This window comes from Triturus cristatus, chromosome 10 (genome assembly GCF_964204655.1).
Source record: "Triturus cristatus chromosome 10, aTriCri1.1, whole genome shotgun sequence".
Lineage (NCBI taxonomy): Eukaryota > Metazoa > Chordata > Amphibia > Caudata > Salamandridae > Triturus > Triturus cristatus.
In genome coordinates, this window is record NC_140593.1 from 167,611,043 (window position 1) to 167,627,543 (window position 16,501).

Sequence of the window (16,501 nt, forward strand, 5' to 3'; positions counted from 1 at the left end):
CATGAGAACATCATAGTGTGCGTTGCTGGCATGCATCACGAGCATGTGAAATGAGTCTCTGCCCATCCCTTCATCCGGACACTTGTACTGAGTCAGTAGCAAGAGATGTGCAGTGTGTATAGTGACATACTCCTACATGTTCACGTGCATGTCGAACTAATGTGTGGTGGTGCATGTTGGCACATTGGGGTGTTAGCATCCAACATGCAACAGACATATGTGTGAAAGTCAAGGTGGAATATGTGTGCCATGGTTGATGTTGAAAATGACAATTGGCTTATTCTAAACAGTGTTGGCACTTTGAGCTGTGTTCAGCTGATGATGCCAGGGCTTGCCCTGTGATGTGATGTACTCACTGTGGTGTGTGCAGTCGGTGCAGGTGACTGATGTTGTTCTCTTACTTCCTATTCCTATTCAGATACATCCACGGCCACAGGAGGGGACAGCTCCACGGACCAGGAGACACAGAGCCTTACAGGGACAGAAGGAGAGGAGTCGGGGAGACCCAGTGGCACGGAGGGTGAGTGGAGCCACACCGAGGAGTCGTCAGCATCATCCCCCCCAGCTGAGGGCCACAGCAGCTCTGAAGATGACTCCCTTGTGGAGGCGGGTGTCAGCAGCCACCAAACTTCAGCTTGTGAGACTGTCCCCGCCACTGCCACTACCACCACCACCACTACCACCACCCTCCCATCGGCTCCCATCCCAGAGGTCCCTGTAGGCTCCCATGTTCGTGAACCTGTCTCCTTTGTGCCAGGCACCGCACCCCCAGCCCCTGAGTCCCCTGCTGCCCTGAGTGAGGAGTCTGTGGACTTACTTAGACAGATCCATGTAGGGCAGACGTTGATGCTGAAAGTCCTCCATGCACACACAAGTCTGTTGACACAACTGGTGTCATTCATGGAGGGCATTTCCTCGGGCATGTCTGCCCTACAGAGGACCAATCAGTCCGTGGCCTCCTCCCTGATGACAGCAGTGTCCCTCCTCCAACCGTCCCGCACCCCTCCTACCCCACCCCACCACCCACGATTCCTAGCAGCCTACCTGTCCCAAGCACACAAACACCCAAAACAAGGTCTAGACGTGCACACAAGCAAGCGCAGGGGACTGATACCACACTCACAGGGGCAGGTTTGCAGACACACACACAGTCATCCACAACCACTCCGCAGTCCTCCGAGACCTCTCCCTCCCAGCCCCCTTCACTTGCATCACCTGCAACCCCATCTCCCCAGAAGCTCTTCCTCTGTGACCTTGGCCTCTTCCCCACCAACCCAGCAGATCCTGATTACAAGGGGAAGAGGAAGTCCCCACACACAGAGAGGAGTGCCCCTCACACCTGGACACCCTCCCCCAGGCCCAGTCAGATTGAGACCCCCACCCGCAAGTCCCCCCGGCACCTGAAGAGCAAGACCCCCCGCCACCACGCAGCTCCAAGGCAAAGTCTCTGTCCTCCATCCCCCAGGCCACCACTCCAGAAGTTACCCCACCTCTCCCTGCCCCGGGTTCACCCAGCCACAGATACACCATCCCCAAAATACTAAGGCCATCTCCCCCTAGCACTTGCTCCTCCACACCTGGTCAGACGGTTAGTGCCACTGATGTGGGGACCGTGCCCCCCCTGTCCTGCCGACATCACCTGCCCCCCATTCCGCTCCCATGGATGTAGGCACTGCAGTGGAGTCCACGACCACCCCGTCTAACTTGGGCACTGCAGTGGTGACCCAATCCACTCCATCTGAGCTGCCCACTTGAGTTGTGCCGGCACCCACCCCATCTGACTTGTGCCCCACAGTTGTGACAGCACCCACCACTTCAGTCAGCTCCACTGCAGTTGCAAGTGTCTCGCCTGCATCCACAACCTCTTCACTGCCTCCTTCTGCTGCTCCCTGATTCTGTCCCTGCGGTGCCTGGCCTGCCCCCATGTGTGCCCCTCCGAGGGGATGACCCCGTCCTTAGCAGTGCAGGCAAGCAAGGTGTGACAGTTGTCACTCTACTCCACTATTTGGCATTTGGACATGGACTGGCCATTGGCCTTTTGTTTGAACGGATGTTTAACTTTTAATATGCTGAATAAAGCTTTTTTCTTTATCCCTGTGAACTAGATTTAGCTGTACATTATGTTGATGATGTTTAACATGCCCTTGCACCTGTGATGCTTGCTTTCCAATGTTGAATACTGATGTGTTGCTGTGAGGTACTCCCTGTGGTCCATGAGATATGTATACTATTCTGGTGGGTATCCATGGCATCCTTTGCAGCTACCTGGGTGTGTCAGGATTAACTAGTTGTGGACATATCTGTGAGCATTTCATTTGCATGGTCACATCTCTGGCTTGCACCCATGCACATATGATGTGCTTCCCATTGTCCAATTTGTCACTTCCACAGACTTTGTGCGCATCACCACTGGACCTACAGGTGTGGGCATCATTGGTATAGGAGCAACTGGGTCCTCTGTGCAACTTGCTAGATATATGTTTTGGATATGTGCAGATGACTTAGGGGAGGCTCACGTACCAAGGCTGTTGTGACCAAAGCCTTCATTGTGTGGTAACTGATGGCTGACTGACCAAGTGTTCTGCAGACATGAGTGAGACGTGCGGTGAATATGTTTGGCACAGCTGGGCTTCCACAGGAGTTGTGTCCCCTCAAGTAAGTGTGTTGTCCCGTGACATAGCCTGGACCCACGGTGTGTGTTGTATGAGCATGTGTGTGTGTCCACATCCCTGGTCATACACAGACAGTGTTCCCTTGATATGTTCCTGTTGTTGATGCTTGCTGAGTGGTACTGGGTTCATCCACTACTTTTCCCATGGGCTACCAGATGTGTGGGTGCATGACACACTACTGTTAATTGGTGTATCATCATTGGGATTTGTCAGTTCTGAGTGGTGATGATGTTGTCAGACACAGATGGGACACAGTCAGGTTCCCCAAGGCACCTGTTTATTTGCCAAATCATGTAGTTGTCCTTAGGTGGTACCTTTCAGTGATTGAGACATTTGTATGTGTGTGTGACTGCTCCCACTTGTCGGGTTCATGGCTGCAATGCTGGCAGGTGTCAGCATGTGTGCCTTGTGGTTCTCCTTCGCTTCTGCATTGTCCTGGGACTGTGGCAGGGATTCTGAAGGTTGCGTGAGCTTTGAGGTCATGGCCATGTACCGCATACTGTGCAGTATATCTGTCATTCCCCAGGGTTGTTAACTGTCCTTGTGTGATGTGTCTGTACACCTTAGTTCCTCCCAACATTCCTGTGTTTGTCATGGGTGCATGTGCAATGTCACCTGTCCATGTGGGCTTCACAGATACACATTGTTGCAGTTCAGGGTGTGTGGTGTTGAGGGTGGACTGATGTAAATGTTTGCATGGATGGTCCCCTAGCTCCCGTTTGTCCATGGATGAGGGGCCATGCTGAGTGATTTGTGTTTGTGTATGTGTTATGTACGTTTGTGGAACAGGACACATGTCTGGGTTTCCCAGTTTGTACGACATCTGACTTTGTCATCACAGTGGAGGTGTCATGCATGCTTGTGTCACCCCAATGTCTGGTACCTGGGGGTAGTGCTGTTGTGTGTCAGTCTCTTGCTGTGTTAGTTGGTGTTCATTCCAGCTTGTGTCACATGTGTCTGTTGTGCTCCCTCTCATCTCACAATGCCTGTTTGCCCACTAAGGGTGTCCCAATGATGGTTTACTTTTGTATGGCACTGTGTCCACATCTGTGTCACTGTGGTTCAGCCCCCCTCATGTGTTGTGTAGTTGCCTGGGGATACTGTGACACGCACACACATGCTGTGTCAGATGTGCAGTGTGGGGTTGCCTGTTTGTGTTTGTGCATCTGCACCAGTGCATTGGTTTTGCTGTTTGTTGTGGGCCTTTGTCTTCTGGATGTTGTTTCTGTGATTTGGCCTGCTGTCCCTGTGAGTCATATCACATCATTGTGCACATTCATCCTTGTTGTTAGGTGCCATTGCTGGCATGGAATGTGAGTTTGTGAGCTGACACCTACAGTCTACACATGTTGTTTTGATTAGTGTGTCTATTTTCGAGATGTGTGCATGCTTGGTGATGGTCACTTCTGCTCTTGTGTCATTGTACACTATATGCATTGTTAGCCCCCATGTGTGGTGCTTGTCTGCACATGGCCGAGAGTGTGTTATGGTTTCACAGCACTGTTAGCTTCACCACATCTCTGTAGGAATGGGACACAACCACTGGTTTGCCACAGAAGTGTTTAATGTGTTGGGAGCAGGGATCATACATGCTGCTAGTTATTTGCAGCTTTGACCATGATTACACTTACCTTTTGGTCACTATGATGAGGGGGGGGGGTTAGACCCCATCACCACAATGCTCAACATTTGCTGCAGTTTGGAACCCCACACTTAACTTCTGTTCTACACAGTGAGGGGGTGTTCTTTTTACATTGCCACAGTGCTATAGTGATGCTTGCCTTGTATATGGCACACTCATGTGTTGGTCACACATGTGCTGTTAGTTACATTGTATGTTCGAAGTCATAATCACTGTTGTGGGCATTTGTCACAGACTACACACTGTTGTCATGATGTTAGGGGGGATGTATTTAGCTGACATGCCTGATGTTGGAGTATGCTGGATGTGTGGCTGGGGGTGGCAGGGGTGATGTGCAACATAGTCCCTATGGGTGGGGGTGGCAGTAGTGATGGGCAACATAAGCCCTATTGCTGGGGGTGGCAGTAGTGATGGGCAACATGGTCCCTATGGGTGGGGGTGGCAGTAGTGATGGGCAACAGGTCCACTATGAGTGGAGATGGCAGCAGTGATGGGCAACATAAGCCCTATGAGTGGGGGTGGCAATAGTGATGGGCAACATAGTCCCTATGTGTGGGGGTGGCAGTAGTGCTGGGCAACATAAGCCCTATGGCTGGGGGGGCAGTAGTGATGGGCAACAGGTCCCCTATGAGTGGGGTTGGCAGTAGTGATGGGCAACATGTCCCCTATGGGTGGGGGTGGCAGGGGTGATGGGCAACATAAGCACTATGGTTGGGGTGGCAGTAGTGATGGGCAACATAGTCCCTATGGCTGGGGGTGGCAGTAGTGATGGGCAACATAAGCCCTATGAGTGGGGGTGGCAGTAGTGATGGGCAACATGGTCCCTGTGGGTGGGGGTGGCAGTAGTGCTGTGCAACATAAGCCCTATGAGTGGGGGTGGCAGTAGTGCTGGGCAACAGGTCCCCTATGGGTGGGGGTGGCAGTAGTGATGGGCAACATGGTCCCTATGGGTGGGGGTGGCAGTAGTGCTGTGCAACATAAGCCCTATGAGTGGGGGTGGCAGTAGGGATAGGCAACATAAGTCCTATGAGTGGGGGTAGCAGTAGTGATGGGCAACAGGTCCCATATGGGTGGGGGTGGCAGTAGTGATGGGCAACAGGTGCCCTATGGGTGGGGGTGGCAGTAATGATGGGCAACATAAGCCCTATGAGTGGGGGTGGCAGTAGTGATGGGCAACAGGTCCCATATGGGTGGGGGTGGCAGTAGTGATGGGCAACAGGTCCCCTATGGGTGGGGGTGGCAGTAATGATGGGCAACATAAGCCCTATGGCTGGGTGTGGCAGTAGTGCTGGGCAACATAAGCCCTATGAGTGGGGGTGGCAGTAGTGATGGGCACAGGTCCCATATGGGTGGGGGTGGCAGTAGTGATGGGCAACAGGTCCCCTATGAGTGGGGGTGGCAGTAATGCTGGGAAACATAAGCCCTATGGGTGGTGGTGGCAGTAGTGATGGGCAACATAGTCCCTATGGCTGGGGTGGCAGTAGTGATGGGCAACAGGTCCCCTATGAGTGGGGGTGGCAGTAGTGATGGGCAACAGGTCCCCTATGGGTGGGGGTGGCAGGGGTGATGGGCAACATAAGCCCTATGAGTGGGGGTGGCAGTAGTGATGGCCAACAGGTCCCCTATGGGTGGGGGTGTTTGTGGTGCTGGCCATGCAACCCCTATGGTGGCCTGTTGTTAGTGGCCAGGATGTGGATCCCCTGTGTGTGTGTGCCATTTTGCGGGTACGTGTCGTTTGTTTATGTGGTAGGTGTCTGACTTACCGCCTGCACCGTCGGCGTGGTTTCCTGAGCCGGTCATAGATGTAGAGTACTGGTATGACCTGCGCGATGGGATTCATGATGTGTTTGTGTTGTACACGCTGCAAGCCGGTCCATCTCATAGCCGTGTATTGGGTTGTGGTGCGAATCGTAGCTGAAATGCTTGTTTTCCGGATGCTGTGATGTCCCGTACGTGGCGACCCGTCCGGCGCGTAGGAAGTACGCATCGTACTTGTCATGCCGGAAACTGCTATGGATACTGCTTCCGGGCGACTCGGTTCGGCGTTAGGAGTTACGGCTTGGACGGAGAATGGAGCTTGAATCACAGCGTACGTGTCGGTCGTGTTTTTGGCAGTGCTGCGCATCGTACTTCCTCTGCAGGACGGACCGGCTACGATTACGTGTCGGTTGCACGGTAAGGCTACGGACAGCTCTCGGAGAGCTGTCCGACCTGGTATCGGAATCGGCCCCTCAGTGTCACGCTTTCTGGTCCAAATGGGTGTTTATTTTGGCCAGTGGACACAAATGGTTATTATGCTCGTTTTTTTAATTCCCGGGGTTAAAAGGAAAGCAGAGCAGACCCTTGTTATTACAGTCTTAACACTGAGGGATAGTAACCACCTATTCCATAGGTAAATTGTAAATTGTGCCAACAGTGGTTGGAACAGTGAACACTAACTTCAGTTGAACCACATTTCTCTCTCCTGTGAGATGACATGGACCTATCAGATTTCTCGTTGAGTCCTAAGTCTCCGTGTTCTCAAAACTTAATTTATTCCACTTACAATGAAATTTGGAAATTATCACAAATAGAAGCTGCTGCACATTTAAGACAAATTGATTTAAAAAAATACAAGGCAGCAGCGTCTCATACCCAGTCCCAAATCGACAAGTTTGTCGTCCCCACTGATGGCCTGAGCCTCTGACATCCTCCTACAGAGCTAATCCAAACAATGGTCCCAGCACATTTGGATGCTATCCTCTCGAGCATCCTGGTGTCCAGAGAGGAGATTGAGACCTAGGTAGGAGAAGTAGGGGCCAGTGTAGTGCTCCTCAGACAAGATCTCTGCAATGTGCCGTCCAGGAGGACCACAGCAGAGGACAGGATCACCCAACTGAGGACGGTGTGAATATCCTCAAGGCCAGCCTGGCAAAGGTGCTCTCATTAACAACCACCCTCTAATAGCGGAAAGATGAGGCCATAAATAGATCTAGATAAAATAACTTTTGCATTGTGGGACTCCCGTAGGGGGTAGAAACCCAGTCCCCTACAACGTTTCTTGAGACCTGACTGAAATCATGGATACCTGAGGGTGCACTGTGGCCGTGGTTCATATTGGAATGAGCCCATTGCTCACTTGCCCCTGCAAACGCCGCAGCCCCTGCTCACACAATGATTTCTCGACTGCTTAAATACTGGGACAGAGATGCTATCCTGCGAGAGGCCCACAAGGCAGGACCCCTAAAGTTCCAATCCTCATTTGTCATGATCTTCCCTGACTACTCCTGCCCACTTCAACTGCAAAGGAAATCATTTGACAGGGTCAAGCAGAAATTCCAATAACATGCTGATCTATCCTACTTTAAGGTCATTCACACTACCCCTTACGATGCTTGGGAGTAGGAAACTGAACAGCAGGACCTTAATTCACCAAAGGCACGCCCCAGTGTACCTCTGCTGAGAACGGGGTGGCCCCGGGCCACACTCCAAGGAGTAATATGCCCGTAGGCTGTACACCTAGAGGAATCACACCTGAACTAGGAGACGATCGAGATCCTTGGACTCTGAGGCTCATGACAGGTAGGCACATACCGCCCTCCAGAGGGGGACCTCCCTCAAGATAATGACATACCTCTGCTCCCCTCATCAGGTACCCTGGGGTCGATGCCTCAGGAGAAGAGATGCCTGCCTGAAGCTGGCAGGACAAGGCGATCATATACAGGTCCTACACACAGAAAATCTGTTTCATCAGAGGAAGTCCACTTCAAGTACCCACAAACAATGTGTTTTATTATGGTTGAATGTTATGGCGACAAATGTTTCTGGACGGGAGGTATAGCTCATGACATCATTAGAAGATGTGGACCAAACCACTTCTGCCTGCGCCAGTTAAGACCGAGACCCCCCTGTACGGTTCCACTGGCTTGCACACTTCAGCCTCACTTTCATCCACACATATCAGTGAGATGAAACTTCTTATCATGCCATGGAATGTGAACGGTCTCCTGGACTGCATTAACAGAATGGCGGCCATCCTGATGCTTCAAGAAACTTACTTGATGGGGCCACATTGTCCTTTCCTCAGACGATACGGCCATGACAGGGTGTTTCACTCTGGGTTGGCCCATGGCTCCCGGGGGTGGCAATCATCCTTCTTAGAAACCTGCCCCTTGTTTTTTTTTTTTTTTTTAACTTTATTGGGTTTTATAGAAGGTTCCAAGCTCTAACAGTGCATCATAATCATTGTTGATCAGGATTGTAATTGACTTGTCATTTATACAGATAATTTAGTGTCAAAACAAAAGGAATAGTGGTCATGACAGTGAGCATAAATTGCCAACCCCCTCCCAGCAACCCAATCGACATAAGCCATTCTTTATTCAATTCTGGAGCTGCTATACATGCCCTCCGTCTCGACCTTAAACTCCCTTCCTGCAACTAACCCCCCGCCCTCACCTTCCCCCAGGCATGTCACTTGTGTTCAAATTACTAGTTTGCGATACATGTCTGCTCCAAATTAGGTTTCACATTTGTCTGAGATAGCAATTTAGGATCCCTCAGTCAGTAAGGGCGGCGGTGTACTGTGTCTGTTGCCTAACTCCATTGGTCCACGATTTGCTCAGGGGTATGTAGCCTAGCCTACTCCTACCAGAGGTTCCCCTATTGATTCCTCCTCCCATTCGTCATCTGGGATCTTAAGTCGTACAACTAAAATTTCTCATGCTCTTGCTGCCTCCAACGCCCTCCCGCTCCCTGTTCTTTTGGCTATTTGCATCCTGATTATTCCTTCACATTCTGCCCACTTAACGAGTTCATTCTTCCATCTGGCTATGCTTGGGCCCTGTTATGCTTTCCAGTACATGGTGATGTCTCTTTTAGCTAGGAGTAAGCCCATATCTAAGAATTTACTTGTGCTTTTATTTTTGGTTGTGTGAGGGAACCAGTGTAACAGGCAGTACTTCAGAGACGACTCAACTTCCCTGTCGGTGATGTCAGCCAGCAGCGTAGTTACCTGTCCCCAGAAATACCCAGGAACAGGCAGTCCCAGAACATGTGTCTGAAATCTGCTCCTTCTCTATTACATTGCGGGCAAGCCGCTGCTTGGGTCGTGACATACTTATAATTTTTTTCTGGGTGAGGTATGCTCTATGTAAGATATAAAAATGTACCAATTGAAATGTGGAATTTCGGGTGCTCTTCCAAGCCCTCTCCACTAGTTCCCCCCAGGTTTTCTCTGGAATAACCTCTACAAGGTCTGCCTCCCACTTTAGGCGCAACTCCCATAAGGGCAGTAATGTTTCCTGTGTTATGCGTCTGTGCAAACCCATACCGCCTTAAATGTGCTTGCCGCCATCACCACATATTGGCAGCTCAATTACGTCTGTGGTTCAGTGAGTCCCCCGTCCCAGTGTTTTTGTATGGCTGCAGTGAAGGCAGAGTGCAACAAGAAGTCCCCTCTGGGTAAGTCATATCGGTCCTGCAGGTTGTTGAATGGGATCATGGCCCCATCTTCATGTAAGTCCCCCATTGTAGCCAACCCTTGCTCCGCCCAAGTCGTCAATCTCTGCCAACTGCCCCCATGCGGCAAGGCCTCACACATAAATATTGGGATTTCCGGGGCATAAGGACTCCTAATTGTGGCCCGTCGCAGACACCTATTCCAGCACCGCCGTGCTGTACTTAGTTCCAAGGGGAGGACCGGGGTTCGAACAGGAAGCCTCAATGTAATTTGGGATAACAGTCTTAAGGTCACAGTCTTCTCTCATTTCTTCCGTCCCTCTAAGACGACTCGCCACCCACATTGTGAGTCATTGTAATTTTGCCGACAGGTAGTAGGCCTCAAAATCAGGCACCGCCAATTCTCTCTCCGCTCTCGGTCGCATGAGAACGTTAAGTGCCACCCTCTGCCTGCCATTTCCCCACAGAAAACCTGTGATAATTGACCTGAGTTGGGTAAAGTATCTTGCCGGTATCCAGACCGGCAAGGTCCCAAACTAGTACAATAACCTCGGCAGGGTCACCATTTTAAGTAGAGCTACCCAGACGGCTACAGAGAGTGGCAAAGAGCCCCAAAAGTCAAAATTGCTTTTTGCTCCTCTAATGGTTCTCCCTATATTGCCCTCCAGTATGTCTCCCTGAGTGCGGTATATTTGGGTACCCAGGTACGTCAAGCACCTATCTTCCCTTCTTAATCCTTCAGTTTCTTGTGGGCCTATCCTGCCCTCCATCGTTTGGAATAAACAAGACTTTGCCCAATCCAACTTTAGCCCCTCTACTCTACCTAGGGCCAGTAGTAATTCCTTCACACCCCGAAGCGATTCTCCCAAATCTCCCAGAACATCAATAGGTTGTCTGCGTAGAGTGCAATGTGGTGGATCTGTATATAAAGATTAAGGCCCTGGTAGGGTTGCCCTGTTATAGCTCTAGCTGCAAGCTGCTGTATCGCCAGGGTGAACAGTAGGAGGGAGAGGGGACACGCCTGTCTTGTTCCCCGTCCTACGTTGCAGGTATCAGATATTAGCCCACCCAGTGGAATCAGAATATTGGAGAGCTGTCCAGCTCACAAATTTGTCTTCCAGCCCAAAACTATCACCTGGAACAAATAAGGCCATTCTAGGCTATCAAATGCCTTTTCTATATCCACTGCAAAGACCATCGCCATATCTTTCCTATAGGAGTCTGCCTCCAGCACTCGTAGGAGGTGCCGGATGTTAAGCGCTGTGTTTCTGGTGGGAATAAACCCAGATTGGTCCTTGTGTATTAGAGTTATCATGTATGGGAGTAAGCGAGTCAGTAGCCAGTGTGCAAAACCAGTATACGACTCAGGATTTTGTAGTCTAGATTAAGCATGGAGAGTGGACGATATGCCGCTTTATCCCATGGTGGTTTCCCCGGTTTCAGCAACGGTATGATATTCACATCTCTGGTGGATACAGGCAGGTGTCCCACTTGTCTTGCATAATTATATAGCTGTCCAAGCCTGGGGGCCAGCAAATCAATGTATGTTAGGTAAAATTCAATTGGTAGGCCATCTGTTTCCTGTGTTTTCTTTCTTGCCATATTTTTAAAAGCCCCTCTCACTTCCCCAATTTCCTCATCCCTTCCCAGGGTATCTGCGAGCCCCTCACCCAATACTGGTAGTTCCACTTCCCCTATGAATCCATCCATATCTCCGTCTACTGGGATCAACCTGCTCTTGTACAGCTCTGTATAATATACTAGAAACAAGTCATTAATACCTTGTTGGTTGTAGCTCACTTCACCACTCTGCCCTCTTAGCTCTAAAATTACCGTACCCATCTTGGCTGGATTAGCCAACCAAGCCAGTAGGGCCCCCGAATTAGCCCTCTCCGAGTGGGCACGTGTTATGTATTTTTTGTAGTCGAAACAACGAAGGCTTTCACCTGCACTGTCACGGTTTCTCTAGCCTCCAAAAGATCCCCCTGCGTGTTAGCTTTTTCTGGTCTTTCCTGTTCCAGTTCCCTTAGGCGCTGTAGAAACCTGCCCATCATGGTGACTGCCACAACCTCAGACTCGCTTGGCAGATACTTAGGATTTGGAGGATCTTCTAGAAGGGAAAATCTTTAACTTCCTTAGCATATACATCCCACCCCTCTGCGAACAGTGACTCTAGCTGCCCTGACGCAAGGCATCTCTGGGATGCCTCAAGGGGTAATGGTGACTGGGGGTGACCTTAACGTCTCCCTAAGACCTGCCCTGAATGCCTCTGGCACTCTAATGGCAAACCGCTTGACACATGCCAAAAGACTAGGAGACTGGATGCACACCTTGTGCTTCTGTGATAGTTAGAGAACCTGGCATGGCTCTAGGAGAGAATATACCTATGCATCAGCCTCTCAAAAATCACTCTCATACATAAATCTTATACTCCTCCCAGCGACATAAATGCTGCAGGTCACTTCGGTGGACATGCACGCTAGGGGGATATGAGACCACTCCCCAGTGACAGTGAAACTGGGGAGGAGCAACGGGGCCCTGCGGCCAATATGACGCCTTAATGCCTGACACCTTTGGGACAAAACCTGTTCCTCTTCACTTATAATAGATCACTACTTTGCACTCAACAAGGGTACAGTTGACTCTCTGGGCATCCTCTGGGCAGTAGGTAAGACTGCAATTAGAGGGTTTGCCAAAGGCTACATAAGAAAGGCTGAAAAAGCAATGGTGCAAACCATGGTTGCCCTTGAGACCCGTGTCCTGGACCTTGAGACACTGAGCTGCCAATTGATGGTTGCGAAAGAGACTCTCCGGCAAATGGCAATGGAGGGGGCCCGTCGATGCTTGATGGCCTATATGCAACTAATCTATGAACACTGACAAATTCTGGAAATTGCTATGCTGGCTAGCTACCGAGGGAACGGCATCTCGCACAGTCCCCGAGATATGCAATGGGTCACACCCCCAAGTCACTGCATACGCTGACATAAATGCAGTGTTCGCCACCTACTTTTAATTGCTTTATGCCCATGGGGAGCACCCACGCAGTAAACATCAAAAACCCTTCTAAGATATCCCACTAGGGGTGCTTTCCCGGGCGGACCACATAGCCCTTGATGGCCTGATCACGGAAAAATTAATCAGTTACACAATTCACGGGTTAAAATCCAGCAGGGCAACGGGTCCAGACGGCTTTGCCGCAGAGTACTATCACAGATACTCCACCCAGTTAATCCCCCATCTGCTTTATCTTTACCAGGAGGCAGCTGACAGGGGCTTATTCTCCCCAGACAGTGACACAACTACCATAGTGGTTAAACCTATAAAAGGGGACCCTGGGGATCAGTGCACCTCTAACAGGCCTATTTCATTGTCTAATGCAGTGATCAAAATATTTACCAAACTTTTGGCCAACAGGCTCTGATCACTACTGACCAAACTGGTCCACCTGGACCAATTTGTCTTTATGCCGGAACGCAGTATCAAACACTGTATCCAGCGGCTCCACCTGGCCATGGCCGGCATGGGAGACCTGCGAAGTCCACTGGACCATCTCCTCCTGGACTTTGAAAAGGCCTTTGATATAATGGACTAGTCCTTCTTGGCCAGGGTCCTGGAGATGATGGGACTGGGCCCCAGACTTTGCAGATACATCGGCATCCTTTATTCTGAACTGTAAGCGTGGGCGTTGGTCAACGGGTCCTATTGCATCCATTACCTATTCGCAGCGGCACCATACAGGGTTGCCAGCCATCACTGCTCCTATTTGCCCTTGTGGTTGCGCCTCTGACCCGACTGATACACTGTGACGCCTGAGGCTGGGAGTGGATGGATGGCTGAGTACAGTATTACCCTTTATACAGATGATATCTTACTTTACCCCTCATATCCTCAGATATTTGGTGCGTAGTGTTTGGAAATACTAGACCTCTACGAACATTCCTAGGGTCTCCGGTTTAACCTGAGAAATCATGTCTAGTACCGCTTAGAGGGAAAGATGAAGACGGTACATGGCGAGCACCTATGCCGGTCTACACCGCTAGCTTTAAGTATTTCGGGATTCACATCCCCTGTTGAGATCTGGAATCTTAATCTCAATCCCCTGACTCAGAAAATGAAAACAGACCTCCACCACTGTAGATCCTTAGGAACATATCCGGTGTTACAATAATGGTACTCTCTAAGTACCTCCATGTCTTCTAAAACTTCTTCCTCCACATCCCAGACTGCTGGTTCCGCGAACTGACAGCCACACCTCGCTCCTTTTTAGGTCTCGCCTAGGCAGCACATGCGCTGTCTCGTTGAGACATGCAGTATATGCTTTAGTTAGGGAGTCTCCGCCTCCGTTTTCCTATTTGGTTTTTGAGTGTCTCTTTCAAAATGTCTTACTTGCTATTGGGTTAGCGTGTTTTAAGTCACTCCTTTTTCCCTGTTTGGCACGCCTATGGCTATTGGCCCCTTTACTGGTGTTAGTGCATTTTTTTTGTGTCTGTTGTTTTTCGTAGATCTCTTTTTATTTTTACTTCAACGCAAGCTCGTTTCTGTTTTATTTGCGCGAGGCAATTTTTCTTTCATTTGAGCCGCTGCTTGTCCATCCCTTTTGCTTGTGCATGTTTGCTCCCTCCTCTCAGAGGTGGGTGGAGATGGTGCTGTGCTTCGCATTACGGAGACTCGGCTGCAGCGGCTCCCGCTTACTGCGCCTATTGTCTCCCGGAGCCTCTACTCGTGCCTGCCAGTCGCCAGCATTGCATCCTCCTCTCTGACCGCCTCACCACTGCTCCGCGCTAACTGATTTATCAGTGGCCACTGGGTGTCTGCCGTCGCCACCTTCCCAAATCTGGACCCAGCCTGCGGAACCGAGCTGCTGCAAGTGTCGGACTGCTGGCTTCCGGAGAACTGGGAGGTGGTGAGCACTGCTTAAGTCTTGTTAAAATAACTACACCAATAAAGTTAACAAGCTTTAATTTGGAAGCACAGCCCTTAATCATAAGCACCAAAGGCTGGATAGGCAATGTTTGTTTTTTTGTTTTTACACTGTGTTTTATTAGCAGCTGCTTACTGTTTTCTGTCTTTTTCAAGATTACTTTTTATCGTACTGTGTTGTTTTTCAGCCAAGCGCGTCATGTTGATAAAGTACAAAATGTTTCAGCCTTGATACACACACATTGCTGTATGAGGACGGAGACAGCAGCGCTATCCCTCGAGATACACACACACAGTGATGTGCGAGAACGGAGACAGTAGCACTGGGTGGAGATAGCACTGTGCATTCTAGACACAAATACACATTTTTCTTATTAGCAGCTTGTAGTAATGAAGGTCCACTCAGGAAGGTAGTGTTTCAGGATGTTTTATTCAAGTTGTTAACATGTAGTGAAGTCCATAACATCAAGTAGTTGAGTTGTATATCAGAGCCCCACCAGGAGCTGCCTGTCAGCTGCTCAGCCCATGACCAACTGTCCCTCAGCCTCTCACAGTCCCAACATTCCGAGGCATCATCTGACTCCAACATTCTAATGAGTCAGAGCACAGGCACTGACAGACCAGGGCTGGCAAAACACCTTATAATATAACATGCCCTGGTGCCCCTCTCCAGGGCGAAAACCTCAGAAACCTTGTTGTTGACTACCACCTGGGCCAGGGGCTCCGAGTACAGGAGGCGAACCCACGCCGCAAAGCGGGGGCCGAAGCCCATTTTGCGGAGTACCGCTATCATGTAGGGCCATTCGAGGGTGTCGAAAGCCATGGTAGCGTCAAGCGACACCACCACAGCATCTTCTTGGATCGTGTGGCACCTACCCAATACACCATTCAGGCGGCGGATATTTAGTGCTGTATTGCGATGTGGCATGAAGCCGGACAGATCCGGGTGTACCAGCGTGGGAAGGACGGAGTGGAGCCTATTGGCGAGAGTTTTTGCTAGTATTTTCGGCTCTGCGTTGAGCAGGGAGATAGGTCTATACGATGAGCAGGCCTCTCTCGGCTTCCCTTCCTTCGGTATTGGCACTATAGTGGCCAGGCGCTGCTCGCGCGGCAGGCTCCCCGTCGCTGCGCTTTCCTCAAACATATGGAGGAGGTGCACGCTAAGAACGTCGGGCTTCAGCTTGTAGAGCTCAATCGGCAGACCATTCGGTCCAAGTGCTTTACCCGGGCGAAGGTCTGCGATCGCACGTTGCAGCTCATCAGCGGCGAGAGGGGCCTCCAGAGCTTCACGGTCGGCCTCCGACAGGCAGTGCATGTAAATATCTGCGAGCAAGTCATCAGAGTCCTCCTCCAGACGGTCCGACCCCTTACTGTATACCTGCCGAATGTGCCCCGCAAATTCCGCCGCAATCTCTCGGGGCTCCGTTATCACGTCTCCCGACGCCTTAATAATCTCCGGCACCACGGTAGTGGCCCTCTGTTTTTTCTCGAGCCAAGAAATAAGTTTGCCCGCCTTGTCGCCCTGGTCATATATCCTGCCTACCTTGTGTTGAATGGCAGTCTGGGCAGCGTGCCTGACCAGCTCCCTATACTCCGCGGTTTTAAGGCGCAACCGGTGCCGCACCCCCGGTTCAGCGTCCGCGCACGCGGCCTCTTCAAGTGCCCGAAGGTCCGTCTCAGCTGAGGTGATCTGCGCCACCCGTTCCTTACGGCTGCCGGAGATGGCCGAAAGGGCCTCTCCCCGCAGCACCGTTTTAAAGGCCTCCCACAGGGTGACCGTGGAGGTAGTCGACCCGACGTTGAGCTCGAAGTACTGCTCGATAGA